A 21,066-nucleotide genomic window follows, 5' to 3' on the forward strand; every position below is an offset into this window, starting at 1 on the left:
TCGCAAAATTTGGCTTGGTTTTAGGGGGAAGAGAATTCAGGGAGGTTCAGGAAAGCTGCAAGCATTCAGTTTTTGTGAGTATGAAGAACCAGAATCTACTCTGTATGCATTAAGGTTATTGCATAAAGCTGCTTGTAAAAGTAGATGCAAAGATCAAAGTCTAGCTGGAACAATGCAAGGCCACAAAGAAAGCAGTCAATGGAAATATGAAAACAGGTGATGCTGAGGATGAGGAAACCAAGAGGTGAGATCAGAGCGCAAACGGAGCAATTGAAGGATTAAGAAGAGAATACTCCAGTGAACTAAATGGACTCTCCAAAGATCAAGATGTTCAAACTAGAAAAGAGGATCACCAGGGCTGTCAGAACCACTTAGAACATAGAACATAGAAAACCTACAGCACAATACAGGCCCTTCAAAGCTGTGCTAAACATGTCCCCTACCTTAGAACTAACTAGGCTTTACCCATAGCTCTCTATTCACTAAGCTCCATGTAGGCATCCAGGAGTCACTTAAAAGACCCTATCATTTCCGCCTCCACCACCGCCTCCGGCAGCCCATTCCGCAGGCTCACCACTCTGCGTAAAAAACTTACCCCTGACATCTCCTCTGTACCTACGCACTTCCTGGAATCTCAGAGTCAATTCCTACGAGTACCAAGGAGGACGCCCCAGAACCTGAGATTGTTTACACAGCCGCAATTCTCACCTGCCAGGCAGAGAGACTTCCCTTGTTGGGAAAGACATTATACTACATGAGTAAGAAATCCTCCACGACAATTAAATCTTCAGGCCTGAATGGGCCAACTTAAAGCTACTCTGCTGTGGGTAGTTGAGACGCATTCTCTATCAAGTTGGAGATTATACCTAAGCAGGGAGGAGTTCTGGTGTTTAATATTTCAGTAATATTTGAGTGGTCTTGTAAATAAGTTGTTTGTATAGATATTTCATTACAGGTTATCTGCAAAAATACATTAATTGCATACATCATCATGCTACCACATGATACGTGAGCGCCTCGCTTGAAGTAAACACGAAGTTAGAATCATATTTCAGACTCCCATCTTTTCCTTTCAATTAGTTTAATGTTTTGGAGTTACAAAACAGAACAAAATGGGTGGGTTTCCAGCTTTGTCTTGTAATCATGCTTTCTGTACTGTCCGCCATGCACAAAGCGAGTGGCACTCAATCACATGAAAGCTGTTTGTAGAAAAGATGCTGAAGGATTTCAGAGTAAGGTGTTCCCTAAAATTGAAATTTCTTCAAAGAAGCCTTACTGATGGGAACATACTGTACTTGCAAACTGCATTTACAGTATTTGTTTTTCCATTGCCTTAGGGACAAACATCAACACGCCTCAGATTTATTCTTTCATGTCTACTCTGAATTATCTGCAGCTGTGGAGGATGTGGCAAACAGAACAAACCTCAGGTTATCTTTTATTTGAGAAAGCAATGGCTGAAGGCCTGATTAGTTGATTCATCCTCACAGTGAGTGGCTCGTTTTTTTTGGCTGCATAGATGCAAGTAATTATTTCTATCATGTTAGGTCCTTAACAGTCTGTCCATCATCTGAGAAAGCAATATAGTGCACACCAATTTCTCGGACATTATCTTTAAAGTTCTGCCCACCAAACCCTATTAATGTCTTCATCATCAGAACTGGTTTGGAGAGGGACCTAGTCATCACCAAAACTGGAGTTAATCATGACTGCATAATTACTCTAATTCTGCTTTCACTCTACTAGCAATAATTCTTCTCTCAATAACGACTAGGCTTCCATCAAAATTGATATCCGATACTGATGCACCATCAATAACTCTGAGACGTGGGTTAAGGTAGGCTTTTATTGGCTGGAAGAAAGCACAAGCAGCAAGTGACCATCACACAACATCCTGGAGACTGAGGAAGGGTCTGTGCCTCCAATCGCCTTTATACCAGGGTCTGTGGGAGGAGCCACAGGAGCAGTCAGCAGGGGGGGGGGGGCGTGTCCAGACAGGTATATGTAGTTCACCACAGATACACAATAGATAGACAGTTCTACATTCCATGTAATCTGTGTATGACGAATAGAGTGTGACAAATCCATTGCAGACACTCTGTACACGGCTGATGGAGCCACAGTTGCAGACACTGAGAATAGCCTTCAGTTTGATTAGGATCTTTTGTACTACTTGCCAAAGCCACAGCTTATCAAACGAATAGTTGCTCAGTTTTGAGAAGAGACAAGGGGTTCAGCCTATCTGAGGCCCTGCACATGACCTACCAGCAACTACAACTGAGAGATAAACAGTTAAGCACTTCTGTTACCTCAAAGTACCATCATCAGCTGTGAGATGCAGCACAAAATCCTATGTTAAATACTGTACTTCCAATAGTAAGCTGCTCTGATGCTTTTTCACTGATAGAGATCTATGGAAGAATACAAAGAAATCCAGGTCTACCGAAGGGTCTTGACAAAAGGTCTCGGCCCGAAACGTTGACTGCTCACTTCAATGGATGCTGCCCGACCTGCTGAGTTCATCCAGCTTGTTTGTACATGTTGATTTGACCACAGCATCTGCAGTCTACCTTGCATTTTTCATCTCTACCTTCCTCAATGATAACAGCAGAAGCTGCAGACACAAGACGCAGGAGCTGGAGAATTATCTTCCACAATGTTTCCCCAACACCTAAAAGGAGTTAGAGGGAAGATTGCTGCACCAATGCCAATGTTACCAGCGTTGAGGTAATGAAGCTCATATGACAACACCTCTGGACCTGGTATTGTCTGTGAAAGCCAGAATTTAACCTCCACACACAAACCCTTGCTCCCACCTCACAGGTGGCCACAGGTAACCCGAGGCCACAGATCATTTAGTTATCAAAATAAACACCACAAAGATGTGCTGAAAGCTCAGTTCAAGTCAATGGGTGTAGACCTCACAGCCTAGGAGGAGCATGCGATCATTTGGCCCTAGTGGCATCTGCAATGAAAAATATTTAAAACTCATTCCTTGTTCTTTTCTGATTCAACAGAAAAAGGTATTTGAAAACAAAGGATACATTGTACACATGTTAAAGATTGTATGGAATTACTTCATTAGAACAGCAAGAAAGAAAAATGATTAATAAAGTAGTAAAAAGAGATACAATAATACTTATCAGCAAATCACTACACCAGACAACACAATTTACTGCTGAAGGGAACCACAGGTGTCTAATAGCATTACTAGTGTGTGTCTCTCTCTCCCACTCAATGTCCTTGTCTCTGTCTTTAGCTCTTTGTACTAGTCACAACCCAGCCTAATTGTCAATTATGCCAGGGTCCACTCTGAGGAGAATAACTCCATCCTTGAAGCTAGAGGGAAAGAAAGATTGAGAGAGAAAGAGCAGCTGACCTGTGGGGAAGACTACAGTTCCAGAATGGGACTGCAGAATCATCTGCAGTAAGTGGGACAAATTGAGGGATCTTCAATGTCAAATTTTATTAGCAAAATAGAGTTCCAACTGGTAGACAACATAACTCGCTGAAAACATTATCTGCCTTCTATCACTATAAATTAGCTTTTTGGGAAACTTGCTGAATTTATAATGATATCATCACTGTACCATTTGAATAACGCAGTCTCTTATTACTTGGAGGTACCAGGAACAGGTCAAATGTAGATGAGCATGATGGCTGATTGAATGCCAAGATTTCAGAAACAATTTTGACTACAGTGAAGCTCCCTTGGCTGAGGACAATAACATTCATTCTATTCAACCTATCAGAGTATCAGATGCAAAGCAAGTCAATTACATCTGCCCGCAGAAGATGTAGACGCATACAAAAACTTGACTTCATAAAGTAAATCACTTTTCCTCAGTTTTAAATTATGACTAAAAGGCACATGTCCCTGTGGAATTGAATTTGTTCATTGTGTAACCACTAAGCCAGTAGTACAGGCAGGTTCTGGACCTCTTTCAGGCAGGCAGTCTGACAAGGTAGTACAAAGTTATAGCAAATTTTTATTAACAAGTTTTGTTAAGAACAAAACACACAGAGAGGCAAGTCAGATTTCACATAAAATACAGCACCTGAGTTATCATCAGACTGAATAAAGTGCAATAAAGTGTGTTAGGCACCAGTATAATAAAGCGCATCAGTGCCTCAATGTTACATGGAGATTTAAGGCTAACCGTACAAATACCACAGACTCAAGTTAAGCAAAATGTGTTAAATAAATGCTAAAGCAGTGATTCACATAAAGACCATCACCATCCTGCAATGTAAAAAAGGAGCTGCACAGATAACACACCTCACATGTGTACATGTGGTCACTAAAATAAGTCAGCTAAAAGGATGAGCAATGTTGCTACTTACCTTCCCTTATAAACTAGAAAATGGCCCGAGCACATGTGGGAGCTCGATTTTAAGGCTACCTGGGGAGGAAGGTCCCATGCTATTTTCCCTCCTGCCGGAAACAACAGGCACAATTCTCTTTTCCACCTGGCCACATTCACCACCACCCGCCCCCCCCCCCCCCCCCCCCAATAGTCATCAGTGTCCCACTGATACTCATTGACACTACTGACTGCAAATCTTATTATGAAGCCCTCACCACAGGTACTACAAAGGCCCCTATGCACTACCTAATGCAGCCCCACTTGCTCCAATTTGGCAACAGGTGACAGACCTCGGTAAGTTGAATGGGTTGGAATGGACACCAGCAGAGGTCTGCGTTGATCTCTGGGGGGGGGGGGGTGATCACTGGGGAGCCTTCTCTTCGGACTCTGAGGAGTCCTGCTCCTCCTGCCCAGAGCTCTTATATTCTTCCAGTTGACTAGCACTGAGCCATTACCTGCCATACATTCTTCTGGCCAATAGGGAGCCCGGAGACCCACCACGCTCTCAGCGCCTATCTCCTCTTCATTGCTCTCTGGCTCAGTAGCGACCCGCTCCGCTGCAAGATTCTCTGGTTACCCATTGACCTTAACTCCAGGGCTGCAAAGTTGAAGTTCAGAGTGGTGGAGTTGTCGAGGGGGCCATGAGGAATTGAGCGATATTACTGTATACACTGCTTTACCAAGGCCCAGCTGGGGAATGCACAGCCTGAGATCTTCAATCTTGTGGCAGCCTGTCTATTGCCGATTCCACACATACACTAATGGTCCTGGGCACAGCTCTGCATCCGTTATGGGGTGCCTGGAGTGCTGGCACTGGGACTCTGCTGCCTTTTTCAGCTGTTGGACAGCCGAGCCATAGGCCAGGTGCAGCTGAAGCCTCTCCTCCATCCCTCCCCCAACATCATCCTCTTCAGCCCCCAATATGGTGTCTCGGAGTATGTTGGGTGTCCATCCAAAGAGGAGAAAAAATGGAGAATACCCATTGCTTTCATGCTCCATGGTATTATAGGCAAAGACAACCTCAGGAACCTACTCCACCCATTTCTTCTTCTGAGGGGAAAGGATGCAAATGAGGTCATGGAGAATCAAGTTAAACCATTCACATTGCCCATAGCCCTGCTGGTGATAATGGAGTTGTTCTGCTCTTCCAGACACCATAAAGTTTATGCAGGGACTGAGCAAACTCCACTTCAACTTCCAAACTCCTCTTTTGCAGTGAATCTGAGTTGGCCCCCCATACGGCTGAATCCAGTGCCTTGCCAAGCATTTGGTTACAATGGCAGGCCGCTGATCCTGTGTTGGCACAGCGACAGTAAGCTTGGAGAATACATCCGTCAAAGGCAGCACATTCTCCCACCCATCTGCTCAGGCTCTGTGAAGTCCATTGCCACCACTTCCAATGGCCTGGATGCCAACGAGCTGCCCATTGATGTTGCTACTTTGGGTTGTGTGGCCTTAGACACAATGCATCTCTCACAGGGCTTGCAGAACTCCTCCACATCATGCTTGACCAGTAACATGGCCCACTCACCAATCTGAACGTTCTCTCCACCCTGTGGCGTCCATGGACCTTTGCATTTGCATGGACCTTTCCATGGACCTGTGCTCCCACAGGGAGGATAGAAGGATGAGTTGCCTCTGGCTGCCCTCTCTTTGATGGTACAAAACCCCTGCACAGTCCACAACTCAATTCCACTGCCGCAGCAGTTCCAGCGAGGGTGGCTTCTCAATCAGCCAAACCTGCCAGCATTGTCACCCTCCCCTGGCCCAATACCTAGGGACGGCTGAGATAACCGGATCAGCCCATTGAAGAGTGGCCAGGAATTCTCTGCTGTAGATGGGGAAGCTACAAAGATGGCTTTGGAGTGTAAACCTGGGGTCGTCACTTGCCCTTCATTGGAATGGGCTGAGGAGGCGCCGTAAGCATCAGGAAGATGGTCCATGGCCAAACCTTCAGAAGAGATAGGTCCCGAGTCCTGCCTTGACAGGGCGTCTGCAGCTGCATTCTGACGGTCAGGGTGAGAAATAATCTGGAAGTAAATCGGGCAAGCTCTGCAACCCAGCAGTGCTCTGAGCCCCAATCTTACAGTCTGCGGATGGCTCAAAGGGTTGTTACCTGTCAGGACCACAAACTTATCGCCGAGCAAGTACTCCTTGAACTTATCGGTGACTGCCCGAGCAGCTCAGGTTTCATGGCACTATAATTCTCCATGGTTCTTTCCGATGCCTGAAGCCCCCTGCTGGTGTAGATGACCGGCCTCCTCTGTCCATCCAACTCCTGGGAAAGTACAGCCTCAAGACTCTGAAGGTTGGCATCAATTTCAAGAACTAATGGATTTGAGAAATCTGCATATGCCAACACTGGAGCTGTGTCAAGCTTCTCCTTCAGAGTCTCGCATTCTGGATTCCACTGCTGGCCAAAACAAGTGGGCTGGCAGGTGATGTCTTCTCTTCTTTGCAGAGGCCAAAGCTGAAAGACCATGGGGAGGGGCAGGAATATGTGCAAAGTTCCTTACAAACCTCCTGTAAAAGCTGGCAAAGCCTCAGAAGGGCTACAGCTCTGAAATGATCCCTGGCCTTCTACACTCAGCCATGGCTTAGATCTTTCCTGGATCAGTTGATGTGCCCTCTGAAGAGATGATATGGCCCAGTACAATTCTTCCGATCTGAAGACAGAACACTTACTGAGCTTAACTTTAGGGTTGTACTGCTCAAAGCATGACAAAACCAGGTCAAGCCACAGAAGGTTCTCTTTGAAGGTGGAGGAAAAAACAAGAAGTTCTATATGGCACAGGGCATTGCTTTCCCAAAAGGCAGAGGTATTGAAAAGCAGAAGGAATGACCATTTTCACACAAATTTTGTTACTCATGTCCTAGGCAATGATTCACCCATGTCCTCAAGTACTTATCTTTGCTCTCAGATGAGCTCAATGCCTTTTATGCTCAGTTTGACCAACCACACATGGAAGCACCCCTCACTATTTCCCACCGATGGAGATTGTGGAGGACATGTTGTTGCCAATCTGAGACAGTTTAAAAAAATAATAATTCAATTAGGAAGCCAGTTACTACAAGTAACCAGTCAGCTGACTCAGTTGATTGCAAAACATAGCCTCAGAGTGCAAATGTTTCTAAGGTAGAGGTGATGGTAACGTCTAATTGGTGAATAAATGATGTTATCAAGTCAACATGGGCCTGTAAAAGAGAAATAACATTTGACTAAACTAGCAGGACTCTCTGCGAATACACTGGATTCCAGTTAATTGGAGCAGCCACTTCTTTGTGACAATTCTGAAAGGACAAAACCTAATCAAGCATCTTACTGGGATTCCCCTCATTCATGTGGAACAATGTGCTGCTTAATTGGGCAGGACAGTTTGTAACTAGCAACTATCACATGTACTTGTGTGGCCATTAGACGCTACACCGTGTTTAGAGTGAACAGTTTTTTAATTGCGTCAGTTGCGTGTGATTGTGCTCAAAAAGCAGTGATTTTTGGGCATGATAGTTGGCGAGAAATAAGCAGTAAGACAATTCGAAACTGTTTTGTTCACTGCAGTTTCAAACATTCAGGCATTGAGATGCCAGAAACAGCTGGGAGTGAAAATGAAACGATTTCACTACTTCAATAAGTTAGCAATTTCAAAGAATTTGAAGCTGTCAGCAATCATGAAGGTTACAATGAAAAATGAAGATTTGGAGGATGCACAGTATGAAGGCAGTCCATTATCTGCATGAGGTGTCTGCACTGTTGTTGTTCATTTGCAGTCAATCAAAAGAATACAGCATCATACACTGAACAAATTCCTCCATCAGTAATATACAAGAACTAATACACAGTTTTAAAGTGTTGCAGTTGTATTGGTAGTGTTCTAATTTGTTCTGTATTTCAATTCAATACACAATTTTAACTTAGTTAAATGGTAGCCTGTCTTTTTTATACCTTTTAAACTATTTCCATAAAACTTCGGCTAATTAGGCAGCCTCTTAATTGGGCCAAAATATATTGGTCCTGACATATCCCAATGAACCAGAATCCACTGTATATCTAATAGAATAGATGACGGAAACACAATAGATGTTGTGTATTTGCATTTAGAGAATGCTTTGGATGAGGTCCCACCCAAAGGGTTTAACGCATGGAACTAAGTTGAATATGCTGCTTTGAATTGTGAATTGGGCTCACAGATAGAAAACAAGGAGGGAATAAATAAGTCCTTCTCAAGTTGGCAGAGTGTGCCTAGTGGACTAATACAGAAATTAAAATTATTCATCACCTATATGAACTATTTGACTGAGGGGATTAAATGTAAATAAAGTATGCAGATGACATGAAACTTATTGGGAATGTGAATAGTGATGAGCATTAAAAGAAGCTTCAAGGAGATATAAATTAGCTGTATAACATGGGAGATGAAGCTCAATGTGGAAAAATGAGATTTTGTCCACTTTGGCAGGAGAAATAATGCTCATCTTTTTAAAGAGGTAAGCAATTAGGAAGTGTTTATATTCAAAGGGTCCTGTATGTCCATCTCCATGTGTCACTAAAAAGCTAACATGCAGGTGCACAAGCAATTAGGAAGACAAATCTTGTATTGGTTTATGTAATAAAATAATTTAAGTATAAAAGATATCCTTTTATAATTACATTGCAACTTGGCATGATCACACTTGGTGCATTGTGTACAATTTTTGATCTTGTTATCAACAGAAGGACACATTTGCAGCAGAGGAAGTGTAGCAAGGACTCATCAGGCTGCTCCCTGGGATGGTAAGACTGCCATATCCAGAGAGTGAACGGGCCATGACTCTGTTCTCCAGAGTTCAGAAAAACACAATTCTTATGGGGCTCAACAGGCCAGAAGCAAGGAGATTCTTTGCCCCTGACCATGGAGTCCACAACCAGGCATCAAAGATCACAAAATTGGGGGAAGTTTCCTCACTCAGAGGATGGAGAGCATTTGGAATCCCCTGCTTTTCGACAATGGTGGAGGTTTGGTCACCAATTGCATTCAAGACAAAAAATAATAGTTCTGATATGTAAAAGGAAATTAGTCAGGAAAATGTCTGAGGTAGAAAATAACCAAGGGTCTGTTGAATTATGGAATAGACTCAAGTGGTTGAATGTCTTTCTGCCCCTATTTCCTAAATTCTTAAAATAACATAAGTGCAGCCTTTAGAAACCATTTACAGTTGCTAATTCTCATGGTGCCGAATACAGGTCGTCAGCAGAAAGCTTCATATTATTTAGCCGTATGAGAGGGTAACAGCAAGAGAACTGAACAAAAGTATAATCTAATTCTCATGGCACTTCTGAAGTAGATGCTCCTCCTTCTCCTAGTGTAATTGTGATACTAATTGTAAAACACAGCTGGATAATCTCAGTATCTTGGCCCATAATTTCTTACATTATTCATTTCCTCAGCAGGTTACTGGAATAATAATGAGCTGTAAGATCACTGCTCATAACTGATTTAACAGTTCTAATGTAAAGAAAAATATAAATATTTCTATGTTCATTGCCTTAATTTACATTAAAATATACGTATCGTGGAAGTGAATAAACATTATCTTAAGGAATCATGTTTACAGTTCATTGCTCTCCACAAGATTCATTCTATATTAAAATGTTTTTCACGGATTATGTTCAACCCTTCCCCTCCACCCCCATCTTAAAATTCATTTATTAATTATATTCAACAGATCTACCCACTGATAATGTATTCATCTGTGATTTAGCACAAACTCCATCTCCTACAGTCTGACAGATGACTGTCATTAAAATCCAATCAGTTTAATGCAAATGTGCACTGTGCACCAAAGAACAAGACAAAAGCAAAGAGAGAATGTGCAGGACTGACGGAATCGGTCATGGAAGGTCACCCTTGAACAAACCTCCTGAAACAAAGCAAATTTGAACCAACATCTCTGGCTGTAAACTGTCGGTAATTATGTTCCCAACTGTGACCAGGCAACTTCCCTTGAAAATCAAAATAACAAAGTGGACAACATAGAGAATGTGTTTCAGAGAATTTTCAACAAAAAGAATGGGCCAGTTATTTTCAAATCTAAACCACACACCAGAGATGTGCCCATATTGTAAAATGCCAACTTCAGCAGGCACAGAGTTAAATAGCTAACCATCTTATTTAATGTTACTGTAAATTTAAAATAATAATAAAATCTGAAATTACAACCCTTACGTTTCCAGCACTCATATTGGATTTTCATGTGGACTTTGGATATTGTTGAATAATCCCAAATTATTGATCCAGAGGTTATCAGAGCGGAAAGTCCAGTTCAAATATTTAAATAAGTATTGAAGTTAAGCTAGTTTTCATATATGGATGAGTCTCTAACTTAATCACTGCTCTGGTGACTAACTCTCTCATTCTTCAAAATTATTTGCTTCTGATCTTCAAGCCACATTTTTGACTCAATCTAGTATGAGCCCACATTAGTAAGCACATAGAAATGATCATTCCCCCTTTAAAAAAAGTTATTTTGATCTTATTGGAGTGTTTGAATCAGCCATTTCTATGGTCAAAATAGTGCCTTAGGTGATATTGTTCTGTAATTGCTAAGGATTCGGAACAATATATGTCCAAATATAGAATGTTTATAAAACATTATAAACATATGGTCTTTCATCACATACACATCTAAACATACATTGAAAGGTGTTGTTTGCAACAACAATAAACACAACCTGAGAAGTGCTGGGAGCAGCCCTCAAGTGTCGCTACACTTCTGGCACCAACGTAACTTGCCCACAAACTTACTAACCCTAACCAGTACATCTGGAATGTGGGAAAGAATTGAAGCACCTGTTGGAAACCCACATAGTCACAGGGAGAGCGTACAATCTCCTTACAGACAACGGTGGGATTTGAACCCCAATCTTACAGCAGGCACTATCAAGCATTACACTATCCACTACCTTACCGCTTGGACAACATCTTAAACTCCTGGAAATTCCCCTCAGTTCAATGATTCTCGTGAGTTTGGTATGTCACGCAATCTTTTCTGCTTGGAATGACTACTCAAAGTTCCCAATTTAAACAGTCTTGGTTTATTGATAACACAAATCTAGGTCTAAGTTCAGTTGAGTAATAGAATCAAGGAGAGTTGCAATACAGAAATAGGCCCTCCAGTTCAATTAGTCTATGTCAAAAATTAGGCACTGATTTATACACTAATCCTACCCGAACCCTTTTAATTTTCCTACAGTCCCATCAACACCCTTCCCTTCCAACATATTTTCTAGTTCTACCTCATCTGCACACTAGGGGCAATTTACTGTGGCTAATTAACCTACCAACACTGTTAAGTTCTGTAACTGCAAAGCATAAAAGCTAACTTAAAGGAAGCACAAAGCTGGGATAACTTGTGCATGTTCTTAGTTTTACTTTAAGCGGGGCATGAACACATCACGTGGTAGTGTCCTGATGTACGCCATTTACGTACTTTTACATATAACCTGCAACGTATAATGTAAACAGCAAGGAATGCTTTATCAAACAATATATTTAAAATGTTACTTACATATTACTGAAATATTAAATACACATCACTCCTCGCTGCTTAGCTATAAACTCCAACTCAATATAGAATGCATCTCAACTGTATACAGAGTATATTGGATAATACAAACATTATACAGACATGTACGGCACAGGAAATTTTTAATTGTCCCATGCAGGCTTAAAGATTTAATCGCAGTGGAGGCTTTCTTACTCTCCTGGGGATAACATCTTTCCTAATAAGGGGGATCACTCTGCTTAGCAGGTGAGTCTTGTGGTTGAGGAACAATCTCAGATTCTGTGGCCTCTATGGTGGTGGTAGGAGTTGACTCTGGGACTGCAGGAAGTGGTTCTGTCAGCTCAGGCCATCTTTATTCACTAACAATTAATTCTGGTTCCCTCAACTGATTGATGTGCCATCTCCAGATGATATCAGACACAATTCATAAGACATTATATGTACTAAGCCTGCTGTGTTTAAGGCATTATTGAGTTTATTTTCTCATAATAAGAGCTTGCTGTGAATTCAGACTTTTATTCTCTGCTTGAATTGAATTGACTTTATTTTTTACATCATTCACATACATGAGGAGTAAAAATCTTTAAGTTATGTCTCAGTCTGAATGTGCAAAGTGAAAATTATAGTAATTTGTAAAAAATAGTATGTACAGTAAGATGTACAACAGAACAGTCAATATAGCTTAGAAATACAATTTTGTGTCAGTGTGAATTAGTCAGTCTGATGGTCTGGTGGAAGAACTGTCCTGGAGCCTGCCGGTCCTGGCTTTAATGCTGCGGTACTGTTTCCTGGCTGGAACAGTTTGTGGTTGGGGTGATTTGGGTTCCCAGTGATCCTTCGGGTCCTTTTTACACACCTGTCACTGTAAATGCCCTGAATAGCGGGAAGTTCACATCTACCGATGCACTAGGCTGTCCGCACCACTCTCTGCACAGTCCTGCAATTAAGAGAAGTACAGTTCTCATACCAGGCAGTAATACAGCCAGTCAGGATGCTCTCAATTGTGCCCCTGTTGAAAGTTCTTAGGCTTTGGGGACTCATGCCGAATTTCTTCAACCGTCTGAGGTGAAAGAGGTGCTGTTGTGCTTTCTTCACCACCCAGCCGGTATGTACAGGCCAAGTGAGGTCCTCGGTGATGAACTTGAAGCTGTTCACCCTCTCAACCCCAGATCCATTGGTGTCAATAGGGGCTAGCCGGTCTCCGTTCCTCCTGTAGTCCACAACCAGCTCCTTTATTTTTGCGACATTGAAGGAGGGGTTGTTTTCGTGACACCACTGTGTCAGAAAGATTACTTCTTCTCTGTAGGCTGCGTCATTATTATTTGAGATAAGGCCAATTAATGTAGTATCATCTGCAAATTTAAGTAGCAGATTGGAGCTGTGGGTGGTGACACAATCATGTGTGTACAGAGAGTAAAGGAGGGGACTTAAGACTCAGCCGTTAGGGGTCTCCAGTGTTGAGGGTCAGAGGGGCAGAGGTGAGGGAGCCATCCTTAACACCTGCCAGCAATCTGACAGGAAGTCCAGGATCCATCTGCACGAGGCAGGGTGAAAGCCAAGGTTCCTGAGCTTCTTGTCAAGCCTGGAGGGAATTCTGGTGTTGAATGCTGAACTGTAGTCCAAGAATAGCATTCTCACATCAGCATCCTTCTTCTCCACATATGTAAGGACGGTATGTAGAGCTGTGGTTATTGTGTCATCTGTCGATCAGTTGTATCCATAAGACCGTAAGATATAGAAGCAGAAGTAGGCCATTCAGCCCATTGAGTCTGCTCCACCATTCAGTTATGGGCTGATCCAATTCTTCCAGTCATCCCCACTCCCCTGCCTTCTCCCCATACCCTTTGATGCCCTGGCTAATCAAGTACTTATCTATCTCTGCCTTAAATACACCCAATGACTTGGTCTCCACAGCCACTCATGGCAACAAATTCCACAGATTTACCACCCTCTGACTAAAGTAATTTCTCTGCATCTCTGTTCTAAATGAATGTCCTTCAATCTTGAAGTCATGCCCTCTTATCTAGACTCCCCTACCGTGAGAAATAAGAGCCATATCTAATCTGTTCAGGCCTTTTAACATTTGGAATGTTTCTATGAGATCACCCCCATCCATTTTCCCGAGCTCCAGGGAATACAGCCCAAGAGCCACCAGATGTTCCTCAAACAGTAATCCTTTCATTCCTGGAAACATTCTTGTAAATCTTCTCCGAACCCTCTCCAATGTCAGTATACAGTATATCCTTTCTAAAACAAGGAGCCCAAAACTGCACACAATCCTCCAAATGTGGTCTCACGAGTGCCTTTTAGAGCCTCAACATCACATCCATGCTCTTATATTCTATACCTCTAGAAATGAATGGCTACATTGCATTCACCTTCTTCACCACCAACTCAACCTGGAGGTTAACCTTCAGGGTATCCTGCACAAGGATTCTCAAGTCACTTTGCATCTCTGCATTTTAAATTCTCTCTCCATCTAAATAATAGTCTGCCTGTTTATTTCTTCCACCAAAGTGCATGACCCTACATTTTCCAACAATGTATTTCATTTGCCACTTCTTTGCCCGATCCCCTAAACTATCTAAGTCTCTCTGCAGGCTCTCTGTTTCCTCAGCACTACCCGCTCCTCCACCTGTCTTTGTATCATTGGCAAATTTAGCCACAAATTCATTAATCCCATAGTCCAAATCATTGACATACATCGTAAAAAGCAGCGGTCCCAACACCAACCCCTGTGGAACGCCACTGGTAACTGGCAGCCACCCAGAATAGGATCCCTTTATTCCCACTCTCTGTTTCTTGCTGATTAGCCAATGCTCCACCCATGCTGGTAACTTCCCTGTAATTCCACTTGTTCTTATCTTTCTAAGCAGCTTCTTGTGCGGCACCTTGTCAAAGGCCTTCTGAAAATCCAAGTACACCACATCCACTGCATCTCCTTTGTCTACCCTGCTTGTAATTTCTTCAAAAAATTGCAGTAGGATTTTCCTTTCAGGAGACCATGCTGGCTTTGGCCTTTCTTGTCATGTGCCTCCAGGTACTCCGTAATCTCATCCCCAACAATCAATTCCAACAACTTCCCAACCACTAATGTCAGGCTAACAGGTCTATAGTTTCCTTTCTGCTGCCTCCCACACTTCTTAAATAGCGCAGTAACATTTGCAATTTTCCAGTCATCCAGTACAATGCCAGAATCTATCAATTCTTGAAAGATAATCATTGATGCCTCTGCTGTCTCTCCAGCTACTTCCTTCAGGACCCGAGGGTGCATTCCATCAGGTCCAGGAGATTTATCCACCCTCAGACCATTAAGCTTCCTGAGCACCTTCTCAGTCATAATTTTCACTGCACATACTTCACTTCCCTGACACTCTTGAATGTCCGGTATACTGCAGATGTCTTCCACTGTGAAGACTGATACAAAATACACATTCAGTTCCTCTGTCATCTCTGCGTCTCGCATTACAATATCTCCAGTGTCATTTTCTATTGGTCCTATATCTACCCTCAGCTCTCTTTTACCCTTTATATACTTAAAAATCTTTTAGTATCTTCTTTGATATTAGCCACCAACTTCCTTTCATAATTAATCTTTTCCTTCCTAATGACCTTCTTAATTTCCTTCTGCAAGTTTTAAAAACTTCACGATCCTCTATCTTCCCATTAGCTTTGGCTTCCTTGTATGCCCTCTCTTTTGCTTTTATTTTGGCTCTGACTTCACTTGTCACCCACGGTAGTGTAGGCAAATTGTAGGGGATCCAGTCCAGGTAGTAGTATGCTGCAGATGTAATCCTTGACCAACCTCTCAAAGTATTTGCCTATTATTGAGGTAAGTGCGACAGGACACCAGTCATTCAGACATGTTACCTCAGTCTTTTTAGGTACAGGGACAAAGGTAGAGGCTTTGAAGCAGGAGGGCACTCTGCACTGGGAGAGGGAGTGATTAACAATGTCTGAAAACACACCAGCCTGTTGTGCCGCACACATTCTGAGTAACCGCCCTGGGCTGGTGTCCGGTTCCAGAGCATTGCGGCTGTTCACTCATTGGAAATATCGGCGTACTTCAGCCTCAGAAATGACCAAGGTGCAGGTCGCATCGACAGCTCTCCTCGGGGGCTCAGTGTCAGCGACATCACTCCAAGCGCAGAAAAGATTTAGCTCATCTGGTAGAGGGGCAGCAATGTTGGCAGCACCATTGTGTTTAACTTTGAAGTCTGCAATAATGTGCAGGTCTTGCCATAAGCTGCGTGTGTTGTTGGTGGAGAGTTGTGGCTGAATTTTGTCCTTGTATTGTCATTTTGCTGCCTTGATGACCTTGCGTAGATCATAGCTGCATTTCTTGAGTTTCTGCTAGTTACTGGTGGTAAAAGCTCTGGTTCGCACTGTCAGTGCAACACGCACAGGACTGTTGATCCAGGGTTTCTGGTTTGGATAGACCCTGACCGATATCAGGGTCAGGCTTGTACCACTATTTACAGAATTGCGCCATTTGATTTACTTTAACTTTGCATTAACAATAAGTAGGTGCAGCTATAAGAGTGAATGACCAAAGCAGCTACCTGGAAATCTCTATATTCCTTTAGTTTGATATCGTAGCTGCATAAAACTCACTATCAACGTTTTCAAAACTGGGAATTACCTCTGGCCATTTTAATGCTGATCTTTATTATTCCTTTTGTTTCAGCTTTCCCCACCACATCACCAATTCTAATATATCCCAAAGTAGAATTTCACACCTACTAGAGTTCAATTTAGAATACCTATTACAGGATCTGAACCCAAGCAAAGATATTTACTTTATTCTACCAGGAATAGCAAGGAACTCCTAACAAGCATTGCTTATGTGATGATTTCATCATGTTTTCCGACCAGGTGATTTGTACGTATCTGTGGTGAACTACATATACCTGTCTGGACACGCCACCCCCCCCCCCCCCCCCCCGCTGACTGCTCCTGTGGCTCCTCCCACTGACCGTGGCTCCTCCCACAGACCCCGGTATAAAGGCGATTGGGGCCTGAGCCCTGCCTCTCAGTCTCCAGGATGTAGCATGGTGGTCAATTGCTGCTTGTTCTTTCTTCCAGTCAACAAAAGCCGATATCTCGCCTCACGTCTCAGAGAGTTATTGATGGTGCATCAATATCATACATAAAATATTCCATGTTCTGTTCTGGTAACACTATCTTTTATTTGTCTCCTATCTTTTTGGTGTCCAATAGTTTTTACCATCTTTCAGTTGTCTTCTCTGATATTCTCCGGTTCTAATCAAGGTTATTTACTGACATGAAACTTTAACTGGTTTTCTCTCCTCCGGTGTTGTCTGCCTGCTGAGTATTTCTAAGGGTTTCTGCTTAGCCTTGTTAATCAGGTGAACAGTTTCATTTTTGAAACCTATATGCAACCTTGCACCTAAGCACCTATAGGTGCTTTCCAACCCTATTTCTTAGCTTCCCTCAAATTAATTTGACTCCTTGATTATCTAAGACCCTTTCTCTCTACAGCTTTGTCTCATTATACTTTTTTGTTGCTTTAAATATCAAGTAGGCTAGAATGTTTGCAGAGTCATAAAACAGTACAGAACAGAAAAAGGCCCTTTGGCCTATCTAGTCCATGCTGAACTATTAACTTGCCTAGTGCCAGTGATCTGCGCCTGGACCATAGCCCTCCATAACCCTCCCATCCTCTCTACTGAAATCGAACCAGAATCCAGAATTTCTGCTGGCAGCTCATTCCATGCTCTCACCAACCTCCGAGTAAAGAAGTTCCCCTTTCAACAGTTCCCCTTTCACCTTTAACCCACGACCTCTAGTTCTAATCTCACCCATCCTCAATGGAAAAAGCCTGCTTGCATTTACCATATCTATACCCCTCATAATTTTGTATACCTCTACCAAATCTCCCCTCATTCTTATATACGCCAGGGAATAAAGTTCTAACCTATTCAATCTCTCCCTATAACTCAAGTCCTCAGGTCTTGGCAATAATCCTTGTAAATGTTCTCTGCATTCTTTCAAACTTATTGATGTATTTCCTGTTGGTAGGTGACATGAACTGCACACAATACTCCAAATTAGGCCTCACTGATATCTTTACAACTTCAACATAACACCCCAACACCTGTACTCAAAACTTTGATTTATGAAGGTCAATATGCCAAAAGCTTTCTTTATGATCCTATCTACCCTCTGATGCCACTGTCATGGAATTCTGAATCTATATTCTCAGATCCCTCTGTTCTACCACACTCCTCAATGCCCTGCTGCTCACTGTGTAAGACCTACTCTGCCTGGTCCTACCAAAGTGCAACACCTCACACTTGTCTGCATTAAATTTTATCTGCCATTTTTCAGCCCATTTTTCCAGCTAGTTGAGTTCCTGCTGTAACCTTTAACAACCTTCTTCGCTGTCTATTACACCCCTAATCTTTGTGTTACCTGCAAATTTGTGGATCCCATTTACTGCATTAGCATCAAGATCATTGATATAGATGACAAACTACAACAGACCCAGCACTGATCGCTGTGGCACATCTCTTGTCACAGATCTCCAGTCAGAGAGGCAAACATCTACTATCACTCTCTGGCTTCTCCTGCAAAGCCAATGTCTAATCCCATTACCTCACTTTAAATGCCAAGAGATTGAACCTTTTTGACCAAATTCACATGTGGGACCTTGTCAAAGGCCTTATTAAAGTTCACAAAAACAACATCCACTGCTTTGCCTTCATCAACTTTCCTGGTAACTTTCTTGAAAACCTCTATAAGTTCAATTAGACACGGCCTACAACCTACCAGCACAAAACCATGTTGACTATCCTTAATCAATCCCAGTCTTTCCAAAAGCTTATAAATCCAGTCCTTTAGAATACCTTTCCAATAACTTGCTCACTACTGATGTCAGGCTCGATGACCCATAATTTCCCAGCTTTTTTTTTCTTTTTTAAAAAAAAACACTTCACGAATTTGCGTGTCATCCTTGCGCAGGGGCTATGCTTATCTTCTCTGTATCGTTCCAATTTTAGTATATGTGCTGCCGAAGCGAACACCCAGCTTATTTTTAGAGCCTTTTTAGACAATGGAACAGCGTTAGCCATCCTCCAATGCTCTGTCACCTCACCCTTTGTTAAGGGTGTTTTAAATATCATTTAAATAACTTATTAATTCCTAAACTTAGTAGCAGTCATCACTTGATTATGTTTCCTCTCTTTTTGATCTTTTTCAGTTTTGTTCTCAAACAGATCATTAGCATATTTTAAATTGTTACATTTACATTAACCACCATATATGAGAAGAACTGTAAAAACCTAGGCTTAAGGCAGGCTGTGTTTTAATTTTACACCCAAGCAGATATCTAGTCTGAACCAATCTAGTTAAGATTTAGCTTCTTTTCAATAGAGGACCCCATCAATATTCAGCAATCTTAGTTGTAATAACTAGTTTTCAAAAGAGTAATTGTGGCCATTGGTGCTAAAGGTAAATGAAGTAATAGAACATTGAAATAAAACAAGTGTAATGCAGAAAATTATTATGAAATCTAATATAATACAAAGGAATATAACTGAATCTATTAGCTTAAAATGATAGTACTCATTAGCTACTTGTATCTTGGTTCCCCTGCAAGCCAACTATACTCAATAAATTCAATACATCCATTAGTAGGCAAGTACTGTCAGTATGGAAAAAGTCAAGACTCATACTGATGTTCTAATCAGAGGAAAAAGCCTGATAATGAGTTAGAACCTAATTTCGTTCCACAGAATCAATAGCAAATTATACGTTTCATTCTACAATAAATTTTACCCCTTGTTAAACTTGCATGAGAACAGGTCAATCATGCCTATTGAAGATGCTTTCTAATAGAAGTTTCTAATGACAATTTCCAGCTAATTCAGCATTTGCTTATCTGGTATTAGCATCGACAAAGATTATTGCCAAGATGTTGGATGCCCCTTGAACTACAGTTAGTTCTCAGTGGCCAGAAAAGCACTGTAATACAATGCAGTGTGCTTACCCAATCATTTTTCAATGATCACACTAATAATCGGCAATTTCCTGCCAATTCTTTAAAACTTCATCTATGCTAATAAATGCTGCAACATCTCACAACCAAAGTATTTCAAGGACGTAAAAGACCCTGGAGAGACATAAAATGAGAAAACTATACAATAAAGAATCTCTGAAGCCCAACGTGGTTTACCACCTGAAGAAGAATGGAAACTCTCGGTATTTTTGGGGGGTATAACAAGATACAAAAGATGCCATGAATAAAGTGAAGACAAAATCAACACATCCACTGCATTTGTTGTTGCCTTAGCAATGAATCACTGAGGCTGAATGTGACTGCTCCACCTGAGGATATTTGTATCACCCAGAAAGAATGCCCCATATAGAAATGTAAAATTTAGGTGCCATGGTAGCATAGCGGTTAGTGCAACGCTATTACAGCTTGGGATGTCAGAGTTTGGAGTTCAATTCCAGTGCCATCAGTAAGGAGTTTGTATGTTCTCCCATGAGCTCTAGTTTCCTCCCATAGTCCAAAGACATACCAATTAGTAGGTTAATTGCTCATTGTAAACTGTCTAGTGATTTGGCTAGTGTTAAATAATGGGTTACTGGGCGCAAGGCTTGTTGGGCTGGAAAGGTCTGTTCCATACTAAATCCCTAAATAAAAGCATGTTGCCCAGAAACCACCGCCGCTCCCTGCCTATGTCCAATATGACTTAGGGTGCTGCTGGGATCAGGATGAAAATAGCTGCAAGAATGGGCAACATGCCCAGGAGTCAGGCAACTGCTATCTGCTACCTCTTAGTGTTTGGCTTCAGTTAGAAATGGTACACAAAAAAAAACCACATTGAGGATGGTTGTTGATGGTTGTAACTTTGTTAAATTACTGAGTCTCTCTGCAACCAACCATTGCTCATGTCAGGAGAAGCAAATTAGGTACCATCTTCCAAAGAGGTTTACAGCATGTCACTATACTCCATGAAACTTGTAATGCTAACTTCAAAAGCAATAGCCAATGCAGAATATAGGGAGTTGATCAACTCCCTGTTTACTGATAAGGAATATTTTAAAGTTGTCAGCCTTTTGAGCATTTTCCAATTCCGATTCTCCCCTTAATCTAGAGGCAAAGCAGAGTTCCTTAGTTATCAGAATA

General features: G+C 41.9%; 1 protein-coding gene and 1 non-coding gene across 2 annotated transcripts in view; both read right to left on the reverse strand.

The window, feature by feature from the left end:
- kif19 (kinesin family member 19) overlaps positions 1-21,066 on the reverse strand; it is a 204,280-nt gene that overhangs the window by 102,616 nt on the left and 80,598 nt on the right. The window lies entirely within an intron of this gene.
- LOC140715007 (U6 spliceosomal RNA) lies at positions 18,852-18,955 on the reverse strand. Its single transcript, XR_012096048.1, has one exon. It is a non-coding gene; the product is annotated as a U6 spliceosomal RNA (small nuclear RNA).

The sequence above is a fragment of the Hemitrygon akajei genome, chromosome 22 (assembly GCF_048418815.1).
Source record: "Hemitrygon akajei chromosome 22, sHemAka1.3, whole genome shotgun sequence".
Classification (NCBI taxonomy): domain Eukaryota; kingdom Metazoa; phylum Chordata; class Chondrichthyes; order Myliobatiformes; family Dasyatidae; genus Hemitrygon; species Hemitrygon akajei.